Here is a 16,324-nt window from a genome sequence, read left to right on the forward strand (position 1 = left end):
ATATATGCATATATATATATATATATATATATATATATGCATATATATATATATATATATATGCATACACACACAGACAGACAGACAGACAGACAGACAGAGCATTGCATTACATAATGTGTAACTGTAACACTACTTGGTCACCATGTAGGGTTGTTGCTGTTTATTTTGGGCGCTGATAAGTATCAAGCCCACATTTACAGACCCTTTTCAGTTAAGTTTTTTGGTATACTGTATTAGCGACTTTCATTTCAGCTTCAAAATTTGTACAAGTCAACATTTTCTTCATTTGTTCACACAGAGGAAAAACTGCTGTATTTTTCTTTCTAAGGGCTAACGCTGGTTTTTGTTCTCTAACTGTGTATTGTGTTATTATAGCATAGTGTCTGAAAAAAACAGTTTTGTTGACTTATTAATTGCTTGTATCTTCTGTCTGAGAAGTGTGGGGATGACAAGGCATGCTGTGCTATTCTTTTTCGATACTGATAGTGGTTTCGGTAGGGGGTTGGAGTTTGTGGGTGGAGGGGTTCTTCTTCACTCTCTCTGCTCATAAGGCGTCTCCATGGAACACTTAGCCCTGAGGAGAAGCCATGGGTGGGGGTCTCTAACTTTTGATGAATGAATACATTCTGACTCACTCTTCTTTTATCTGACTGTGTAATCTTGACTCTCTTTCTCTCTGTGTCTTTTCTATACCACTAGCTTGGACCCTGTCTAAATCATCTCTTCTCTCTTTCTGGCCTCTGTTCCCTGCTTAAGACAGTATAGTTGCTAATTTAATTGGATTATGCTGAACTCTGGCTCTCAGTTGCATTTCTTATGATCATTTGTGAACCTTTTCAACACTGGCTTTCTGTGAAGTGTAACTTTCTAGCATTGTCTGATCTTAGCTTTCTGTAACTGTGATGTCTTTTCCACATTTTTTTTATTCTTCAGGTATTTTGTAAAGATGAATTTGTAAGTTGTCAGTTACATGGATTTCATGCAAGAAACACACAGTTCTAATCTTTTAATCAAGACAGCTAGCTTGAATGTGTTTACAACAAGTTTAGATTCTGAGGCAACAACTGAGACTTAGTCATCCAGGGAGAAATAGGCGATCTTATGCATCTTTCTCCCACACAAGACTCCTATCCCTCACATCCTTGGGCTGCCCCGTTGCTTCCCTCTATACCCTCTTGCCTCTTTTCTCTTCTCCCTTCCCCTTCTCTCCACTCTGCTCTGCTTTCCCCAACCTCCCTGAGCTCGATTGAGGGAGATGATTAAGACATCAAAAGCTGTGCCTCACTGTAGATCAAAACTCAGGGCTGACGGGAGGGAGCTTGATCCCACATAGACTTCCGCTGCATCCCCACAGTCAGAGATTTGCCATTCCCAGCAGCTTTCTTGCTCCACTCCATTAGTATCTTTATGCCAATAGACTCCCCAGGGTTCAACATGTACCCAAGGATGAGTCAGGGCTATGCAATCGAGCCCATCAATGATCCATGAACAACCATGTGCCAAGGTGGTAACAGTGTTGTTCTATGAGCATTTATACACGATATGTGTGTTCATTTGTTTAACGACCATTACTGACCCATGCCATTTTCAGTAATCTGATCACTAAGCAGCAGATCATCATGCTATACTTATACTATTCTTTTTACCTTAATTTTATTTCCATTATACTCTTCTCCTTAATGGGTTTTAGTTCATATGATTCCATGTTCTAGCTTAACCTCAACTTTGCTCTTTGGCAATCTTAAAAGTACATTTTTTTCTGCTTGTCTCTCATTTTGTTCCTGCTGTTAAAGTGGTGATAAAAAGAAGCAAAATGCATACAAGCTCACAAGAAAAAACTGCTTGTAAAATGAAGTGTTTCATCTGAAACACATAAATGGTGAAAAATGAGTGTGTGTGTGTGTGTGTGTGGTGTGTGTTTGAGTGTATTTCAGAGGGAATAATCAATGCACAAAAATGTAGATGAATAGAACGGCTTTGTACATGCTCATAACAACATCAGGATATCACTGAGTTGACACTTTGCAAATGTTAATCTCCTATAACTTCTACTATTAGAAACACATCCTTGATTTTTACAGTGTGCACACAGTCCAAAATGTATATGAATGGCAAGGTTCCAGTCATTTGTAATTACCGACCACTTATCAACTCATCAAGGTTTGTGCAACACTTTACCTCAGCAGCAGATTTACAGTCTTCTGAGCAGCCATTTGGTCATTCACCTTTAGCCTGTCAACCTGTAAGTCAGAGTCCTGGGGCTAAGCTCATTAAGGCAGGAGAGTTCCCTACTCTCCCTCCTCTTGCAATACACTGAAGGGCCACCCCACCCTCTCATTACCTCCCTGTCTTTAATTGAGTTCTCATTTCTCTTCATTTTGCTGTCAGCATTATAACTCTTTGATTATTCTCCGGACCTCTTCCAGTGTCATTCTATAATCTTTCTTATACTGCTGCAATGAAGAGTAAATAACAGAGTAAGCAATTACTTTTATTAGCATTTGAAATTAATTTTGACTTTGGACTGAACACAAAGTGGAGCCTGGCCCTGCTTGTCCCCCACACCAGCAGACTGTGCAATGCTTTCCCTTCTTCACTTTAAATATTCTTCTTTAAACTTCAATCTGCACCCCTAATTTTTTTTAAATCAACTGCAGCACATCTGTCATATTTTACTGTGTTTGGCCCAATTATTTGCTAATGACAATGTCACATAAGAAAGCAACATTTATACCTTTTTCTTAAGACCAGTACCTGTTTTGAAAGAAAAAAAAAAGGGCAGCAGTGAGTAAACATGATTGACAAAGAAAGAAAAGCAAACGTATAGGGAAAGTTTTAGATTAAGAACCAAAGGGTAAGCAAAAAAAAAGTGTTGAACACAACAAACCTGTAATGAAACTAAGCTTTGCAAATCTAGTTGTGTTTAGGTTTTCAGTTACTCAGCTGTCACTAAACACTGATAGTGATACATATAAGTAGTGATGCATTGGAAATATTATACCACATCCCTGAAACATCAAGTATCCATCATGGCTCCAAATTTTCTGTTACATGATGAAACAGAGGCAGCAGAGGGGATTATAGGCCTGATGTTACATATGGCTACTTGCCCAATGTTAATTTTTATAGTTAAAGACGATGTGACCACATGGTCTGAATTACTTAGATAGCCTCGGTCTTCCTTAGATGATACTGCATGATGCAAACCAGAACAAGTCTGCATGAATAAATGCTCTTGAGCCAAGCTGTGGCTTTTCTTACATGATTTTTCATCATAGCCAAATGTTTGTTTTCCCCCCAGGAGCATCAGCGTCAAGGGATCATGACCATAACCGTGTCACTGAGGTGGATTTAGGGATGACTTAGCCCTAAAATGGCCATCCAGTTTAACAGATGCAATAAAACAGCATGCTAATGTATAAAAGCAAGCACTGACTACATCTTGCAGTGATGAATACAGATGTAAGAGCACGCACCAGTGGTTGAATTCCCACTAAGGTCCTACTCTTCTCTCACATATTTTTCATGGACCATTTTACTAAATAATAACTCACTAACCAGGAATTTGACATTCTCCATAAAGTAACTGTTTCTGTATTTTTTTTTTTCCATTCAACCTTTATCAACTATTTAAAGTCCTGATTGTTTCTACAATCTAATTTGTCATTAATACTTTAAGGACCAATAGTGACATTGTTTATGCCCATTTATTTGTAACATTTTGATTTTGCAGTTTTATTCAAATAAAAATGTTATTTGGTCACTCTTGGTGTGCAAGTATTATACGTTCAAATTATTGCTCTCAGAGCCACCGTTTGGCAACTAAAATACATAGAGATTACATTTTTCTAACATTCAATATGTGGTAGACAAATTTGTTATGTTAAAGTTGTGAGGACTGAGGACAAATGGAAAACAAAAAGTGCAAAAAATAACTATTTACAAAAAATTAAAAAAAAAAAGGTCTGAAAAGGTCTGTTTTCTGATTGGCTGCAAGTGAAAGAGTGCTAAAAAAAATCTGTATTTAAAGATGGTTTATTTGTATGTTTTGTGACATAGTACTAGTTCATCTTTTGAGTTTAGAAGTATTAATATTAGCAAATGGTTTAGGGATATGTGTAGTTTAACCACAAAAAATATTGTCTGAAAATGGTGAAAGACTGGTCAGAAAACAAGTGATAAGGCTGCCAATGTCCAGAGTAAAACTTTAAAGGACCTTCGAAAATCCTGGACGAATGTTGATCAAAATCACTTCCAATATATGCAAGTCAGATTCTGACAGAAAAAACTGACAACTGAAGACATTACAATTTGTGTAAGAACAATATTTTTTCACTCACAACAAGCCAGAGATTGATTTTTCTTCTTGATCACCTAATGCCATGCCCTGCTACATATATGGTAATAATCGTGATTAAAAAGGCAATGATGATACAACATCCATCCATCTATCCATTATCTTTTACCTGCTTTTTCCATTTTGGGTCACAGGAGTCACCAGTGCCCATGTCCAGCAATCACTGTACGAGGGGCAGGGTACACCCTGGACAGGTTGCAAGTCCATCACAGGACCACATAGAGACAAACGAGATAAACAACCATTCACTCTCTCACTCACACCTTGGGACAATTTAGAGTTACCAATCAGCCTAACATGCATGTTTTTGGTCTGTGGGAGGAAACTGGAGTACCTGGAGAAAACCCACGCATGCACGGAGAGACCATGCAAACTCCACCCAGAAAGGCGCCCGGACCGGGATTTGAACCGGGGACCTGCTCGATGACAGGCAGCAGCTCTTCCAGTTGCGCCACCGTGCTGCCATGTTACAACATTTTCACACTAATCATAACAGGTCTTACTTAACTTGCAGGGTAATTCACTGCAATGATAACTCTGTGAAGGGTTTTTGTTCTTCCACAAGTTGTAATGATCTGTTTCAGTTGGTTTCAATAGCAGATGTTTCCTGGATAATGGGCTTACTTTCTATTAAGTGCAATTGATATTTTTGTACACTTGTTGCATTTCAAAGTTTATTTTACCTTTTTTTTTGAGAGAGAGAGGCAAAACACTTTACAAATGCAGTAATAAATCAGTTTCACTGATTTCCTTTCTTTTTCTTCTAATTTCATTGCATTTCCCCATAGACATTATCCATAACAGTTCTGAAAAATGCAACAACTCTTTTGTTTAATTTGTACTCTAATAAAAACAATGAACGTATTTTATCCTAAGAGGTAGACGAGAGGACAAAGAAGGAAAGAGGCAGAGCAGAAAGTTGGGGCCCATCACCTTAAATAGCCTCTAAGCGTACAAAGCAATTCTGCTATTATTAAGCCTTCCAAGTTACAAGGAGGTAGCCAATGTCTGTTTACATTCGCTGGTGATACATGAATCGAGAGAACACAGAGGGAACACAGAGAGAAAGTCTTAAAGGGAGAGAAAGAGGAAATAAATTACCAGGATGGTTCAGGAAGCATAAGACAGGTAATTGCAGTTGACAGTCCAGTCTGCCACAAAGTTAATTTGAGCCTGAACCCAGGTCCGCTCTGCTATAGCGCTATAACATGACATACTTATATACTGCAAAATCTTTCTGCATAGGCACAAGTCCAGACATCATGTGTTTCTTTCTCTTTCTGACTGTAGAATTACGTCGTCGGCAAGATTTGAGCCGCCATGTTTTTTCCTGGTGGGCGCACTTTCCATGTTCTTATTTTCCCTATATTTTATTTTCCACTGAGAAATATTGAATTCTGGGCAGGCTAATAGTGTAACTGTCAGTGATAGGACGTCATTCTTAACTCCCTCTGACAGGTGGATGCTTCTATCTGTGAGGCAAAATAATCTCTCTCCGCTTTAAAACCAGCAAATTTCAAACCACTGGTTGGCAAAGAGCAGGAAAAAGAAGGCGTCTTACCTAAATCTGCTTTGATCAGTTAATGAAAGACTTTATTTGAAAAGCTCATTGCTTTTTCAAAGTGAACATGCTGGATGTTTATCTTCAGTTATTTTGAAGCTGTTGTGTTGAACCTGACTGTGAGTATATGATGGGATAAATATGTGCATGCTATTAAAGCATGGTCACCAAGTTTCTGGTTATATTAATGTGAACAAGAGAGGTATATATTCACTGTTTTACATTAAGTATTTTCATGAACTGCAAACCTGAAACACATTTCTTCAAAACTGCTCATACAAACCCATAAAAAACATATGTGCACCACATGAGTAAAGATCATCTTTATTCCATTTATCTTTATCTGAACCTCAAAGAACATCCATCCATCCATTATCTTTTACCCACTTCTTCCATTTTGGGTCACGGGGGTCGCCAGTGCCCATGTCCAGCAATCACTGTGCGAGGGGCGAGGTACACCCTGGACGGCTTCGCAAGTCCATCACAGGGCCACATAGAGACAAACAACCATTCACTCTCTCACACCTATGGACAACAATTTAGAGTTACCAATCAGTCTAACATACATGTTTTTGGTCTGTGGGAGGAAACCGGAGTACCCGGAGAAAACCTATGCATGCATGGAGAGAACATGCAAACTCCACCCAGAAAGGCACCTGGACAAGGATTTGAACCAAGGACCTGCTCGCTGAGAGGCAGCAGCTCTACCAGTTGTGCCACCATGCTGCCCCCTCAAAAAACATTCAAACAAAAAAGTAGTGAAATATTTGCAAGTTAGACCAGTTATTTAATTTGATCATCTTGCACATACACTGCAGTTATGAAACAAATTCAGAATTCCCTCTGCTGCCCTCACTGTTAAGGTTGGGAGTGCCCAGTGGCCCCTCAGTTTACCGTACTGTGAATGATATCAACCCCTCTGGTCCCACATCCCTCCAACCACTTGACATTTCTATCGACATTTCCCACAGTGCTCGCACATTAAAGGGCGTGACATTTCATTTGCACACGTTGTTGATTGAAATACACCCTTATGGTCTCAAGAAAACGGGGGTACAGGCCCTTTCTGTTCCTTGTACTTCAGAAAATTGAGAGGAGATTAGGATGTCCGTGGAAGACTGGCTGGTGAATCAGGTTAAGAAAGACAGTCTCCAATGTTGTTTTGAAGTCTGCTGAGACCCATGACAGTTTTGTATGTTTCTCTTGCGGCCATAAGCATGTGACAATGTTCCATCTTGCCATGCTTCTTAATGTAAATACATCCTGATTTGAATCAAAGCGAATTCACTCAGAGCCCATCAGTGGCAGGGCATATTTACATCTGTGTCAGGCCACCTGTACTGTGCTGCTGTCTGCTGGTGTGTTAGCCCCAGCTGGACTTGTATGATCTGACTTCAGGCCAGGTCTCACCTGCCAGCTCCTATTGTTTCTTTCACTTTACACTGGCCTAAGGCCTGTCACTGATGGGCAGCCTGCCGTCCACTCTAAACGGCTAGCTTCCAAAGACATTCAGTGATGTCGTTTCTTCTCTGCCTGAAACAGCTTCTGACAAGACACTAAGATGTTTATTTTTTATTCAGTTCATGTTTTGCCCTTGTCTGCTATAAAGCAGGACTGGGAAGTTAACTGTTTGATCATGAAAATGCAACCAAATAAAACCTATTAAAATTAAATGTGGGTGAAATGTGGGTAGCAATTGTGGTAAAACTCAATTATGGACCTTTAGTTTTATGCCATTAACATTTGAATTGACTAAATGATTTTTAGTGATAAAATTAGCATTTCTTTATCAATTTATTAGTCTTAAATAGATAACTTTTAATGCATTGTGACATCTGTGTCTCAATTACAATAAATTAGTGCAAAGGAAAGTGCATTGCCAAAAAAGTAGGCATTTATGGTATACCTTTGTCCTCAAGCATCCAATCAGAATCCAGAAAATTGTAACATGGTAACCTAATTAAAAACTGTTGATATAATACCCAATGACCCTCGGTTGTAAAACTAGGAAAGGTGCAGGGGTTAATCATAGCCTGTGAGCAGCTTCATGTAATAGAACCATAACATGATAATTAGCTCAGTTTTAGTCAAACTTATCTGTGTCAATACAAACTATACCAATGCACCTATTACACCCATTGTATGATCTGATGTAATACACTTGACAAAACATCCTCTATTCAAAACTAATGTAGCCCCAATTAATGGCAGAAACATGCAATAATAAGAGCGCTCCACTAATACTAGATTTTAAATCAATAGTATGCCTTACAAATGAGCTAATTTAGCAATCATTACAAGTGTGCTGCCCTTCCACCTTTTTTGTAATTACTGTAGTGATGAAATCATCTCACATAGTTGCAGATATACAAGTTGAGAAAAAATGTTTAAAAGGTGAAGGTGCAGTTAGTAGTATGTTTGTTGTCATAAGACAATTTAGAATTGACTTAAAAAATGTTATGTGTTTGGAAAAAAGTATTGAAACAGAAAGAGCGCACACTTATCACTTGTAAAAGCTTTTGATCAATCATACTTTTTTATGGATGCCTGTTTTGTCGCAGTTGCATCGTTCTCAAAGAGTTGCATGCTTCAGCTGAAAGGTATGGCAGCAGCTCTCTACAGTCACTGTAAATCTGTCAGAAATGGACATCAAGTTATGAAGATGACAGTTACATCCTCAAGACCACCAGTCCTCCTCAGTGAAACAATTTGCAGCGTCTACAGGGGTAGACACATACAAACAGTTCTCTTGAAATTCATTTCTTGGGTATTCTGCAAGAAACTCTCAATCCATCCAAGCTGGAAAGAGAGGGTGATCTGCAGAGAAATGGACGAATATATAGAGAGAATAGGAATACGGAAAGCGAGGGGGAAAGACAGATAAAGCAAAAGTGAGAGGCAGAAAGACAAAAGGGGAAGAGAGTGAAGAAGTGAGCCTAAATTGGGAATCTATTACTGAGGCATGTGTGGAGCAGCTCCTCTCTGTCTCCCGTAAACACACAGAAATGTGTTCAAGTGCAGAGGCTTTATAAGTTTCCCCTTCTCCAGAGTAATGTGCTTTGAATGGCTGGTAAAATGGGACTGGGAGAATTTCATTCCCGCTGCCTCCCCAGGCGACTCACCTTTGGCCCAGCGATGATATGAGCCCTTTTCTATTTTTTCCACTTTTACTCTCCCTCGTTCCCTCTTTCCATCTACACGACTGATGGAGAGGAGGAGAAATAAATGGAGAGCAGGGGCACAGCAGGAATTGAAGGGATGGGGTGTGAAGAGATGCACAGAGGGAGGAGGACTGGGAAACGGGGCTTATTTATTTAGTGGAATGAGGCAGGTGCCTTATCCACAGCTCAGATTAGCTCATCTGTTTATGCGAAATGCCACACCACGGGAAGTGCGGTCATGTCACAGGAAGTAGGGAAAGTCATTTTTCTCACTGTCTGCTGCTCTGCTACTGATTGCCAGATCAACCTTAGACATGACTGTCAGACTTTTATGGGGATTTTTTCAGATATGCCCGTCAGATTATTGGTGTTGCCTAAGATTTTAGATATCTGATTTGTTTGTTTGTCTTTTCCTCTGATCTACAAAATATGACTAATGTTGGGATATTTAAGCCACACTTGAGCCCCGTGGACCTGAATAAGTTGACACAAAGCTAAAAACACAAACCTTTTTGGCCCTCTTACCCACATGACGTCTTGAAGCCCTGAGACGGAGTGTTGAATCTTTCAGCACCCATGACTGATGGATTGTGTAGCATGCTAGCAGTGGATGCTGAAAACATAAGCACAACATGAAAACATAGTTCCAGTTCTTCATTTCATGTAAGGCGGAAATATATGATGGGAAGTAAAACTTGGGGGTATAGATGTATATGGTTTATATTCCTCACACCCTTTCATTCTAAAAATGCAGTTTAGATGGTAAATATACTGTGACATGGAGGGTACTTGATCACTTTCATATGATTTTTGTTATTTTACTATAGCTTGACCACATACTGTGGATGAAATCTGTCACAGATTTCTATGAAATGCAGACGATGACTGTTTTAGATTAAATGAAATCATTATTGAACTTCATATTCATTTAAAAGAATCCCCTCTGTTGTATTTTCCTTGTCATTTAATATTTTTTCTGGCATGTGTGGTCAGTAAATGTTTCTTTACATTTGTCAGGGTTTCACTTAACTTATCAATACAACTTACAGTACAACACAATACAATACAATGCAATTACAATACAACAAAAATATACCTGTAGTGGGAAGGGATACATTTTGTAAAAACCTTGTTAAAGATTATATTTTGAAGGGACACCGCTCTCAAAGCTTTGAGAGGAAAAAGTCTGAACGTCATTTTCAGCTAATGTTATTATTTTATTACCTCGAATTATCCTCTTTACTTGAGTTCTTTTCTATGAAAATGTCAGATGTCATAAATAAATCACTCGCACTTCAGTGTACAATTTTGTGACGTTTATTTGGCTACACATGGGCAAATAACTATTGGAAATTATTGCTTGCATTTAAATGATGGCGTTGTTTAACAACCAGAGTTTATGGAAATTACCTTGACATTTAAAATACTTGTTAGCAGAAATTAGCAGGTAAAATTAAATTATTTGATGTCATTACCCAAACCAAAACGAGATGGAATCAAATTAAATGTAATATTCTGAAACTTTCAGCACGACAAATTAACTATGCAAATTTTACCAAAAGGAAGACGCTTTGTTTACCGATGGTGAAATTTTGGTCTTAAATTTAAGGAAAAATAATTACTGAATTGAGTAAATACTAATTTGGTAGAAATCTAAATTTAAGGACACTAGCCATCATATCCCAGAGTAAATTATTTCTTAATTACTGTTGCTTTTTACACTTTCTGTTTTTGCTATTGTTTGATGTAACTGGGACCCTGTGTACGCAATTTCGTTCCACTACATGTATCACATGTGATGCAAATGACAATAAAGAATCTTTGACTCTGACCTTATCTTTACCCGCTTCTTCCTTTTCAGGTCATGGAGGTCACTGGTGCCCATATCCAGCAGTAACTGTACGAGAGGCCGGGTACACCCTGGACAGGTGGCAAGTCCATCACAGGGACACATAGAGACAAATGAGACAAACAACCATTCACTCTCTCACTCACACCTAGGGACAATTTAGAGTTACCAATCAGCCCAACATGCATGTTTTTGGTCTGTGGGAGGAAACTGGAGTACCCGGAGAAAACCCACATATGAACAGAGAGAACATGGAAGGGCACACTGGCCAGGATTCGATCCAGCAACCTTCTCGCTGAGAGGCAACGGCTCTACCAACCGCGCCCACTGTGCCACCCTCAAAGCACAAGCGTGATTAGTATTTTAGTGGCTCTTTAATTTAGATGAGAGACCATTAAATGTTGGAGCAAAATGAAATAAAGAGTGACAGTGAGAGAAAATGTTCTGCCTTTTAAGTTGTTGGTACAGAAAGGTCACATTTTCTTCCATTATGCCTGAACCTTTTCATTACCGCGTGATGTTTCTGCCGCTGCATACAATAAAAAGAGCATGGCCAAGCCACAACCTTTCACCTTTTTGTCCTCATGCGGAAAATCCCTCTGATAAGACATGTAATAGCTGAGACATTATTGCATATATGTGTGTGTGTATCTTTGTGCGTCCACCCTGTGCGCAGCACGTGAGAGGGTCACAACCTCGCTGAGTGCATGGTTCCCACACACATCTTCTCTCGCCTCGTTGTTTTTTTTCTTTTCTATTCACTGAGCTGCGAGGCTTATGCGGTGTGTGCTGTTTTTCCCCGCCATTAGAAGATGCGAATTAATGCATCCGTGATGGCACCACTCACTTCTCCAGTGGCGAGAGTAAATGGACCAGCCTTTCACAAACAATAAATCCCTGAGGGTCTCGTTTCCCCCCCTTCTCCTTCTCACCTCTGAGCTCTGGCTTTTCATTTGTTTTATTTACATAGCTGCCTTTATGAGCTTTCATCAGCAGCTCTGCTTATATATGAAACTAATGGCTTTGCGGAGCAGTAATTCGAAAGTGTGTGTGCATGTTTATGAGAGTGCTTGTTGGTGTGCCTGTGTGCATCCGTCCGTATATTTTATATGAAAGAATTTGCTTCTGCGTGTGTTGTCCTGTACCTGAAAAATAAAATCAACATTTTCATTAAGTCTCAGTCTTTGACTTTTCTTTTTACTCCCGTCTCATTCCGTCCGCTGCTCAATTTGTCGTGTTTACTACTGACTTTCTATCATGTTCGTTTTGAAGGAAGGCCTTCTAGTCCTGGCCGTTAACATCTTTTTTGTGTGTGCATTTGCGTGTGATTAAGCATAAACAAAAATGCGTATCTGTTTTATGGTTTCTTCATGTTTAGTCAGAATGCCAGCATTGTGTTTTAATATATTTTTAGACAGTAATAAGCTCAGAAAGCAACACGAAAATAAACAGACACGTTTATGTTGTGGGAAAACTAACACCTTCAACTCTGCTCCCCTCTGTCCGTTTAACACCCTCTGTGTCCCCCTCCCTCCCCCTCCTGGGTTAAACAGAAATAGGTCCAGCTTAGGGCCATAATTGGTCTTGATCCTCAGGCTGCAGGCATATTCCAGCGGTGGGTCTGGTTGGGGCGCTTGTTATGTGTGAAAAGGTGGCAGGGGAATGCCTGGCCAGTAATTAACAGTGTGCAAGGGACTGTGGAGGAGGAAATTTAAAAGTGAATGGGGGAGGCCAGTTTATTCGTTTGCTCTGCTCTGCCTCTTCCTCCGCCTCCTCTGTTTCTTGTCTATTCAGTCGTGTCTGTTATTGGAGCTGATGGGTTTATAGAGACTTTCACACTTTTGGAAGTTGGGCTGGCGTTGTGAATTTGGTTTTTGCTGGGTTTTCGTTTCTCACCCTCTTTGGCTCCAGCTTGCCGCACACAAACGTTCACCTGTGTCATCTCTCAGTAGAGTGCTCACACACTCAGGTCAAGGTTTTAGATCAAATATTTTTAATGAAATACAATTTTGATGCAATAGTGACAATTTGGCCTTCTTGTTAAAAACGATTGTTCAAATTTCTTTCCCAGATAAAAACAAAGTTTTATATGCATTAAAAAATACATTTCTTTTTTTTTTTTTTAGACCTGAAGGACTAATATTATTGTCCACATTTTAATGATCAAGTTTGGGATTTTTTATTTAAAGTTTATGAAGCATTCACACTATTATCATCCATTTTTCTTCAATACGTTTTTCGGCATCTTTTTCGTTCCACAATTTTTTTTTTGCTATTTCGACAAATATATCAAAATGTTTAGCTCAATCAGAAGGGTGCTATGACTTTTGGTATTGGTGCAACTTTAGCTTTTTGAAATATTTAGCCTTTTCTACCACTTTTTGTTTCATAGAAAATGAATCGAGCTCATTTTACATCTGTTTACAACCTTTTACTGCTCCTTTCACATTTTGTTCCAGTTCAGCTTCTTTCAGCTTCCTTGTGCAAATTTAAACTTTTTTCAGCTATGTTCAGCTAATTTGAGCTGTTTTTTCAGCTGTTTTGGTTTTGTGACCCTTTTAGATTCTTTATGCTAACTACAGTTTTGTGCTTCTTCTAACTTATTTCTCATAATTTCAGCTTGTTATGCTCCTTTCAGCTCATGTATGCAAGTTTCAACTTTTTCTGCTATGTCAGCTACTATTTAGCTGTTGTATGCTAATTATTGTTTTTTTGGGAGGGGGGTTTGGCTAATTTTACTCTTTTTTTTGGAGCTCATTTCAGCTCTTTCCACTTCTTTCTGGTAGTTTAAGCTGCTTTCTGTCTTTTCAACAATTTCTCAGCTGTTTTCTTTCTTTTTTTTTTTTTTTTTTGCTAATTTCAACTTTTTTTTACCTAATTTCCTGTTTTTGTGGTCATTTCTGCTTATTAAGTCTAATTAGGCAAATATGTGTTCTTTTTGCTTTCATCTGCTAATTTAGGGCTGTTCTTCTGTTTCAACTACAATTCAGCATGTTTTTTAAGCAAATTTCAGCTGTTTTTCTGAAGCTTCTTCAACAATAAACATTCATAATGCATTTTCACAGGAAATGCAATTTTTCTAGTTATTTTTATTTTGGGTTTTTTTGTCTTTACGTTGCCTGGTAGTCACAGAGCAAACTTTTATTTTTTGTCTAATGTCTGGCAGATTGGAAGACTCACTCATCCACCCACTAAATCTCTGTGTTGTGTAGATTTAGTCTACCTCGTGTTTCCCATGACTGATCTGTCTAAACAGAGAGGAGTTTAATATACTTTAAGACAGAACACAGACATATTGGGACACCACTGGGGGATGATTAATGTGAAGCACTTAAGGTACAAACAAGTTTATGCATTTGTGACCCTTCATGTAAAGTAAGCTTATTTTTGTTTTTCAAAGCCTGCTGTGTTATGACTTCAGAGCTATTAAATGGTATGCTGTATTTAGTTTACAGTGGGCAGCAGCAATGAGTGACACACAGACATGTATATACACCCACATGTACACGTGCTTTTTTCAGTCTCCTGCTCGCCAACAGATTCTGTCTTTTACACATTAATTAGGCCTTACTGCAACAAAGATCTATAAACAAAATCTCCCAAGGCTGTGAAGACCATTTAAACATATTATCTATCTATGTTTCTCCAAGATTAAATAAAGTATTTAGCAAAAACACATGTAAAGATGTAAACAGCACCATCGTTTTGGCTTCTTTTTGCTGATAAATATGGAGAAATTTTAGTTTTTATCAGAATTGTAGGAAAATCTGGGAACATCGCCTTTATCTACAGCCAAAAGCACTGATTGGGATGTTAAAAAATAGTGAACAAACTGGTGTGTGTGTGTGTGTGTATGTGCGTGTGTAGTATCCTGGCTGAGGCAACAGGACCTGTTCCTGTTTGTTTCTTGCTGGAGATATATTAAGTGTGTAAGTGTGCCAATATTTCCCCACTGCTCTTCACTCCAATACAGCCAGACCCAGCTCTTTAAACGCGCTCCTTTAAGAAAGCCTGTTTATAGTGTTTTGGTGGACAGACAGGAAGTGAGCTAAGTGATGAGAAACTCTCCGACAGCCCGGAGATAAATGGCTGCCCGGCTAAGAAGAAGGCTCCAGTAAGCCAGCGAAGAGAAGCACCCTTTACTGTGTTTAAAAACATTTCTTGAACCGGCACGTGTCAAAAAGGATTTCTTATTAAAATGCCCATCCATGTGTGTTTTATAAGTACAGCTCTTCATCTGAAAGCATGTGCCTCCTGCCTGTGTGTGGTTCTGAATGATTGTGGGGAGGGAACAGGTGGGAGGTATGCCATGTCCTGGTTAACAAGAGTGTTATTGTGTTGTTCTGTCCTGCATGACTGACCGTCAGCTGTGCGGGGTCATCCTTCTTCCCCCTTAACCCCACAACACTAAGATTGCAGCCACGCATGCCCGCACATACATAACACACACACGCCTCCGACACAGAGTCAAGGCAGCACACACAGATTCTGCTATGCAGCAGTTGGTGGCCTGTAATTGAATTGGGACCTGATCAGTGATATTTCCGATTTGGTGGCCTGATGCACCCCAGTGAAGAGGCATCTGCTCTCTTTTCATCTGCCACGGTGCAGTTCAAGGCTGCAGCCAGTGTGACACATGGTTTGAGAGGTTCACACACAAACAAAACCTCACCACACATATACTTAGCTCCACTTTGTCACTCATACTCTGTGCCTAGGGGCACTCTTGCATTTCTGTAACACTAGCCAACAACAATACTCCCTCAACTGCTTGACTGTTTACGTTCTCAAAGAGTTTAAGTCTTCCACTTAAAGGATTACCTTACCGTTGGCCAAACTCCTTGCTTGACGTGCTCTCGCCCAAGCGCCACATACACAGTTGCACGCAAATTTAGACGGGCCTGCGCACTTCCACAGACGTGACTGACTGCACCAATGTACATGTTCAAAGAATTACTGACACACAGACCGAGATGGAGTCCACTTTTCACTGAATACATCTGTCTTTTTGAACAAGGCAATAAAGACCTCTCATAAATTCCTCGTTCTTTTGTTCATTTGTGCTTTAATTTAACAAAAAGGTTCTTTTTTTTAATAATTTTTTTTTTTTTTTTACTTTTTTACAAGCCTTAGTTCTTTTACAGCTGTTCCTTGTTCTTTCTTTTTGCGTAAAACATGTGAGAATGTGCACTTTTTTTATTTGAAGGACTTCTGGTAACTCTTACAAGTTCAGGGATTGCTCTTCTCAGCCACACTCTGAAGTGGGACTCAAGTGGGCTGACAATCTCCACCTCCTCTTACAAAGCACTCCCTCCTGGGTTGGGTGGGCCGGTACAAGCACCAAGGTGGGGATATGATGTCCTAAGTGATAGACCTGTTTACATACAGACTCG

The sequence above is a fragment of the Nematolebias whitei genome, chromosome 8 (genome assembly GCF_014905685.2).
Source record: "Nematolebias whitei isolate Nwh7 chromosome 8, NemWhi1, whole genome shotgun sequence".
Classification (NCBI taxonomy): Eukaryota; Metazoa; Chordata; class Actinopteri; order Cyprinodontiformes; family Rivulidae; genus Nematolebias; species Nematolebias whitei.